The following is a 6,076-nucleotide window of genomic DNA, read 5'->3' on the forward strand; positions in this document are numbered from 1 at the left end:
ATACCATGGAATACTATTCAGCCATTAAAAAAAAATGGAGACTTTCCATCCTTCGTATTAACCTGGATGGAAGTGGAAGACATTATTCTTAGTAAAGCATCACATGAATGGAGAAGCATGAATCCTATGTACTTAATTTTGATATGAGGACACTTAATGACAATTAAGGTTATTGGGGGGAAAAGCAGAAAGAGGGATGGAGGAAGGGGGGTGGGTCCATGGTGTGTGTCACTCTTTATGGGGGCAAGACATGATTGCAAGAGGGACTTTACCTAACAATTGCAATCAGTGTAACCTGGCTTATTGTACCCTCAATGAATCCCCAAGAATAAAAAAAAAAAAATAGAAAACTTCATGGGTTAGGGATATACTGGCTGATATCTTGCAGGTTAATTAAACCAAAAACATTATGTTTATATTGTGTTTATGTTCTGACAGGAATTTACAAACTAACAAGTTTGTGTCTGATGACATTTCACAGAAGGGCGTGTGCACTGAGGAGGTCTCCATCTCAAAATCCTCCTCCAGTCTGTCCTGAAGGGAGGTGGGTGTTTCCTCTCAGTGTCCTGCATTCCTCCTGCCACCCCTCTAGGGCAGGGCTCCAGCCGTCCTCCCGTCAGCCCAGCAACCAAGGCAGATCAGCACCCCCAGTCAGCAAGCTCTCCCATCTGACAAGTCCTCTTCCTGTATTACTAGAACACCAGCCCTGCACAGCGCCTGCTCCTTTCTGAATCCTAACCCCTCAGTCCCTGATCGCCACCCCCACCCAAATCTCATCACTCATGATGTTCTCATCACCTTCACTTTAACCCAACACTTACTCCCTCAGCTCCTTCGTCCCTCCTGCCCTGTGATCCTACCAACCTCCATCCCCTGTGGGCCCCTGAGTGCAACAGTGGCCCCACTAGCCACCCTGCCCATAAGGGTGAAGGACAGGAAGGGACACCCAGGAGTGACTCACACCCCCATGTGTCCGCACAAGAGGCAGCTCCCCATGGAGGCAGGAACAAGGCTGGCTATTTCAGCAAGATACATCCTTTGCCAAACAAAGCACCAAACGCAAGATAAGTGCTCATAATTATTTGCCAAAACCAGACCTGCATTTCGCCGTGCTGGCCACGTGATGCTGGGCCCAGAAGGTACCTGAACTGGGAGTCACCCATGTACCATGTCCTCGCTCTGTCCTCAGCCGGACAGCTGAGGGCAAATACCAGTAAGGAAAGTGCCCATGGGCTCCGAGGAGACCACAGGCAGCCTTGTCCTGTGAGTGAGAGAGTGCTCAGCTGAGGTAAAGCCCTGTTTATTCAAGTGAGAGTAGTAATTCCAGCACTTTGGGAAGCCAAGGCAGGAGGATCACTTGAGGCCAAGAGTAACTAAAGCAGCCTGGGCAACACAGGGAGACCCTGTCTCTACAAAAAATAAATAAATAAATAAAAACTTAACTACAAATGATGGCAGGCACCTGCAGTCCTGGCTACTTGGGAGGCTGAGGCAGGAGGACCATTTGAGGCCAGGAGTTCAAGGCTGCAAGGAGCTATGATATGCCACTGCACTCCAGCCTGTAGAGTGAGATACTATCTCTAAAATAATAATAAATAGAGTTATTTTTTTCTTGAGACAGTGTCTCACTCTGTTGCCCTAGGGTTGAGTGCCATGGCATCATCATAGCTCACAGAAAATTCAAACTTTTGTGTTCAAGAGATTCTCTTGCCTCAGCCTCCAGGGAAGCTGGGACTACAAGTGCCCTCCACAATGCCCAGCTAATTTTAATATATTTGTTAGTAGAAATGGGATCTTGCTTTTCCTCAAGCTGCTCTCAAACTAGTAAGGTCAAGCAATCCACTTGTCTCGGCCTCCCAGAAAGCTAAGAATACAAATGTGAGGCCCAGAATCTCTAGCTCAGCAGCTAGGGCACCAGCCACATACACTAAGGCTGGCAGGTTAGAACCTGGACCAGGTCTGCCAAACAATGACAACTACAACAATAACAACAACAAAACACAGGTGTTGTGGTGAGTGCCTGTAATCCCAGCTACTTGGGAGGACGAGGCAAGAGAATCACTTAAAAGTTTGAGGTTGCTGTGAGGTATAAGACCACAGTATTCTACTGAGTGTGACACACTGAGACTCCGTCAAGAAAGAAAGAAAGAAAGAAAGAAGGAAGGAAGGAAGGAAGGAAGGAAGAAAGAAAGAAAACAAAAATACTACAGGTGTGAGTCACTCAGCCCAGCCTACCAGAGTAAATTTTAAAAATAAAAATAAAGTGAGATTTAAAGGACAATACAATTCACTGGAAATTCACACTGCATCATCAAAGACAAAGCAATGCTGAGGAAACACAGGTGGCAAGCACCTGTTTCTACATGATAATGAATAAAACATCACAAAATATCTTATAGTGCTTTAAACACAGTCAAATGTCAAAACTTCCTGTTAAAAGAATAAACGTGACTGAAAATCATGTTATGCTTATGAATGCAAATATATGCAAGAATTATGCCTAGGAACACAACCACCATGACTGATGTGTTCGACATTCACACATAAATGTAAAAGAAATCTTTTCAAGTAGATATATGGACCTATTTTATTTAGGTGAGTGCTTTACATATTCATTAACCTATTTTTAAAACATCATGCATTAAAACTTTCACAAAAATCACAGTAATGAGACCAAAGTGTGATGAACTCAGCAATGGAGATGTCAAGCTGACAGTGCTGCTGTCCTTCTCTAAGGCAGGTGACCTCCCAAAATAAAACATGGTGACAGTCTGCTGCATAGACTGAAAGCACTTTCCCAGGCATACATAAACATTTGTTCCTTCTTAGAATTTTAGGAAATGGGATTATCCTTTTGCAGAAGATGGATTTTTTTGATAAAACAACATAAAGAGCATGTTTTTTCAGGACAGAGATTAATTTTTTCTCCTTATGACACATATTGACAGGTTGGGCGCAATGGCTCATGCATGTAATCCAAGCACTTGGCCGGGGGCGATGCAATACATGATTGACTGAGCTCACAAATTCAAGACCAGCCTGAGCCAGAGCGAGACCCTGTGTCTAAAAATAGCCGGGCATTCTGGCAGGTTCCTGTAGTCCCAGCAACCTCAGTTGTGGGGTGGGGAAAGATAATCACTTAAGCCCAGGAGTTGAGGTTACTGTGAGCCACAATGCCATGGCACTCTACCAGGCATGCCAATAGGAGACTCTGTCTCAAAAAAAAAAAAAAAAAAACAGATTGCCAGCACTCATTCCTGAGTACAAACCATGTTTTTCCTTCACTCTCTATCTCGAGCTGTTGATCCCAAAGGCTCTCACGATTCAGGCTCCTCTGGAACCAGGTCCAAGTAATTGTAACATTTACCTTGTTACATCTCCAATGTTAGTGTGTTTACCACCATGACTGGTCCTAAAAAAATACTTCAAATAATGTCACTTAGTCTCTTATACCGTGTTTTTTGCTTGTAACAGATTTCTAGCTCAGTTACCAGTCAAAGTGCAGCGATGATTGTTGTGTTCAAGTGAATAGAAGTAAAGACAGTGAAGATTTCCACTGCAGAACTCTCTGGAATGCATGCTCAGCTGCCCCCAGCACATTACCATCCCTACAGAGAAGATCACTCGCTGTCCTCATTGCTGTGGGATCCAAAGCTGGAGGAGAACTCTGGCCACCAGACAGGAATCGCATGAAAGGGAAGATCCTGGCTTGGAGTGCAGCCAGGGAAGGCTGTCCATGGGAGCCTGTCACTGATCTAACCTGACTCTGCCCTATGAGGACTGTGTATCAAGACCCCACCTCAGTCCCTACAAAAAATCAGCCCAGCAGGCCAGAGACAGATTCACCCTGAGGAGCCCTGTAGACCATGAAGACTCTGAGCAATTGGGGAGGACACAGTGGAGGCTGCCAGCCAAGTCCTGAATGTAGTGAACAGAGCAGTGGGGGGACTGCTGGCTCTGGGAGGCTGTGATCACTTTGTCTCATGATCCTGTATCAGCAGGGTCTGGGCACCAGGGGGAGTTGGAGGTCTGTTATTGGGGGTCTGGGTGTGAGCAGAGCTGGGATCAGCCATCTGGTGTGCCTGGTGCCCTCTGGTCAGGATCATAGTTCTGACCAACCCACCCCCTGGGACCAAACAGCCCCACCCCTGACACTCAGGCAGAGGGGCCTGACCACAGCCCAGGGTGGGATCAGAAAGCTGGGGGATCATTTGCATGGAGAATGGGGCCTCCCTTCTCAAAGTATGAAAAGGACACAGTCAGACCTGGGGGAGCTGTGCCTCAGCTGTGGGCACAGAAGGCAGGACTCAGGACAGTCTCCACCATGGCCTGGTCCCATCTCCTCCTCACCCTCCTGACTCACTGAACAGGTGACAAGACATGGGCCAGGAGAAGGGCCCTGGGGAGACCCTGGGCCCCTGCTCTCTTCTTTTCTCTCCAGACCCAGAATCACCATGTCTGTGTCTCACCCTTCCAGGGGCCTGGGCCCAGTCTGTGCAGATTCAGCCGTCATCGATGTCTGGATCCCTGGGGAAGATGGTCACCATCTCCTGCTTGGAAAGCAGCAGCAACATCGGGCGTGGGATTTATGTGAACTGGTACCAGCAGCTCCAGGGAACAGCCCCTAAATCCATCATCTATGGTAACAGCAATAGATCCTCAGGGGTCCCTGACAGATTCTCTGCCTGCAAGTCTAGCAGCTCAGGCTCCCTGACCATCACGGGACTCCAGAGTGACAATGAGGCTGATTATTTCTGTCAGTCCTATGACAGCAGCCTGAGTGCACCCACAGTGCTCCAGGCCCATGGGGTAGTGAGACAAAAACCTCCTTTTCACCCCCCAAGAGGGTGTACACCCAGCAGCTGCTGCTCAGGCCTGGCCTCTGGCTTCTGCTGCTGTTGCTGCTGCCACCATGGACACAGCAGAACCCACAGGTGCCACCTGGGAGTGGAAGCTCCACCTTTTCTGTTATTCACAGCAATCTATTTCTAGAAAAATTGTCCCCAAGGAAACAGAAAACCCTGCTCCTTATCAGCTTGATATACAGAATCTTTTTGTAAGGAAGTTCAAGGAAGTTTTGAGGTGGCAGTTCCAGCTCATCCATCCTCTTCCTGATTCCAGGATGTCCCAGATCTATGTCACCCTTGTGTGAGTTTGCAGCTTCCATACCTGTTCTTTTGGCTGTACCCTGTTAGTCTCTTCCAACCATAGGATAACTAATGCACAATCATGTGACCATATTTAATGTGTGCAATTAGACACACTTGGGTATTTTATGCTCCCTGGAAAACATTCCCACAATCAATATAAAGAACCTCACTGCTACAAAGGCCTCTGGATGGCCCTTTCTGATTCTTCCTCAGATTCCTTCCCTAATGCTGCCCTAAATGAGCACTGATCTAATTTCTGTCCCTGTTGCTTTCCATTTTCTAGAATTTAGAAATGGTATCCTATGGCATACACATTTTGAGGTCAGGATTCTCTCCCTCAGCACAATTCCACCGAGGATCTTCTATACCGCTGCCAAGTTTCCACCAATCATATCACCGTCACATGCACTTTTACCTCTGTGGGTACTTCCTCTGTTCAAAAATTATTAAAAACATATTTTCAAACACATAGTCATAGATACAGATATAAACCAAGCTGGTTTGCAGGTATTTTCCTTCTGTAAATTAGCATATCTCCCAGGGTCCCTGAAAGTGTTTGGTTCTGAAGGAACGGGGCCCACAGTGCCAGGGAATGCTTGGCCCTGCTTTCATCTTGTTATTATTTACTTGCCCTTCCTTGGTACTGAAAAATTGTGGGTCTTTTGTTATTTATTTTATTTTATTTTTTGTAAAGATAGAGTTTTACTTTATTGCCCTTGGTAGATTGCCATAGCGTGACAAAGCTCACAACAACCTCTAACTCCTGGGCTTAGGTGATTCCCTTGCCTCAGCCTCCCAAGTAGCTAGGACTACAGGTGCCTGACCCAATGCCCGGCTATTTTTTTGTTGCAGTTAGGCCGGGGCCAGGTTTGAACCCAATACCCTTGGTAGGTGGGATGGACGCCCTGCCCACTAAGCTACGAGCA

At 46.7% G+C, this 6,076-nt stretch overlaps 1 pseudogene; it reads left to right on the forward strand.

Annotated features, from left to right (window-relative positions):
- The first annotated feature begins 4,309 nt into the window (after positions 1–4,309).
- LOC128579357 (immunoglobulin lambda variable 1-40-like) lies at positions 4,310–5,099 on the forward strand (annotated as a pseudogene).
- Positions 5,100–6,076: the final 977 nt, after the last annotated feature.

Source organism: Nycticebus coucang, unplaced genomic scaffold, assembly GCF_027406575.1.
Source record: "Nycticebus coucang isolate mNycCou1 unplaced genomic scaffold, mNycCou1.pri scaffold_46, whole genome shotgun sequence".
NCBI classification, from domain to species: domain Eukaryota; kingdom Metazoa; phylum Chordata; class Mammalia; order Primates; family Lorisidae; genus Nycticebus; species Nycticebus coucang.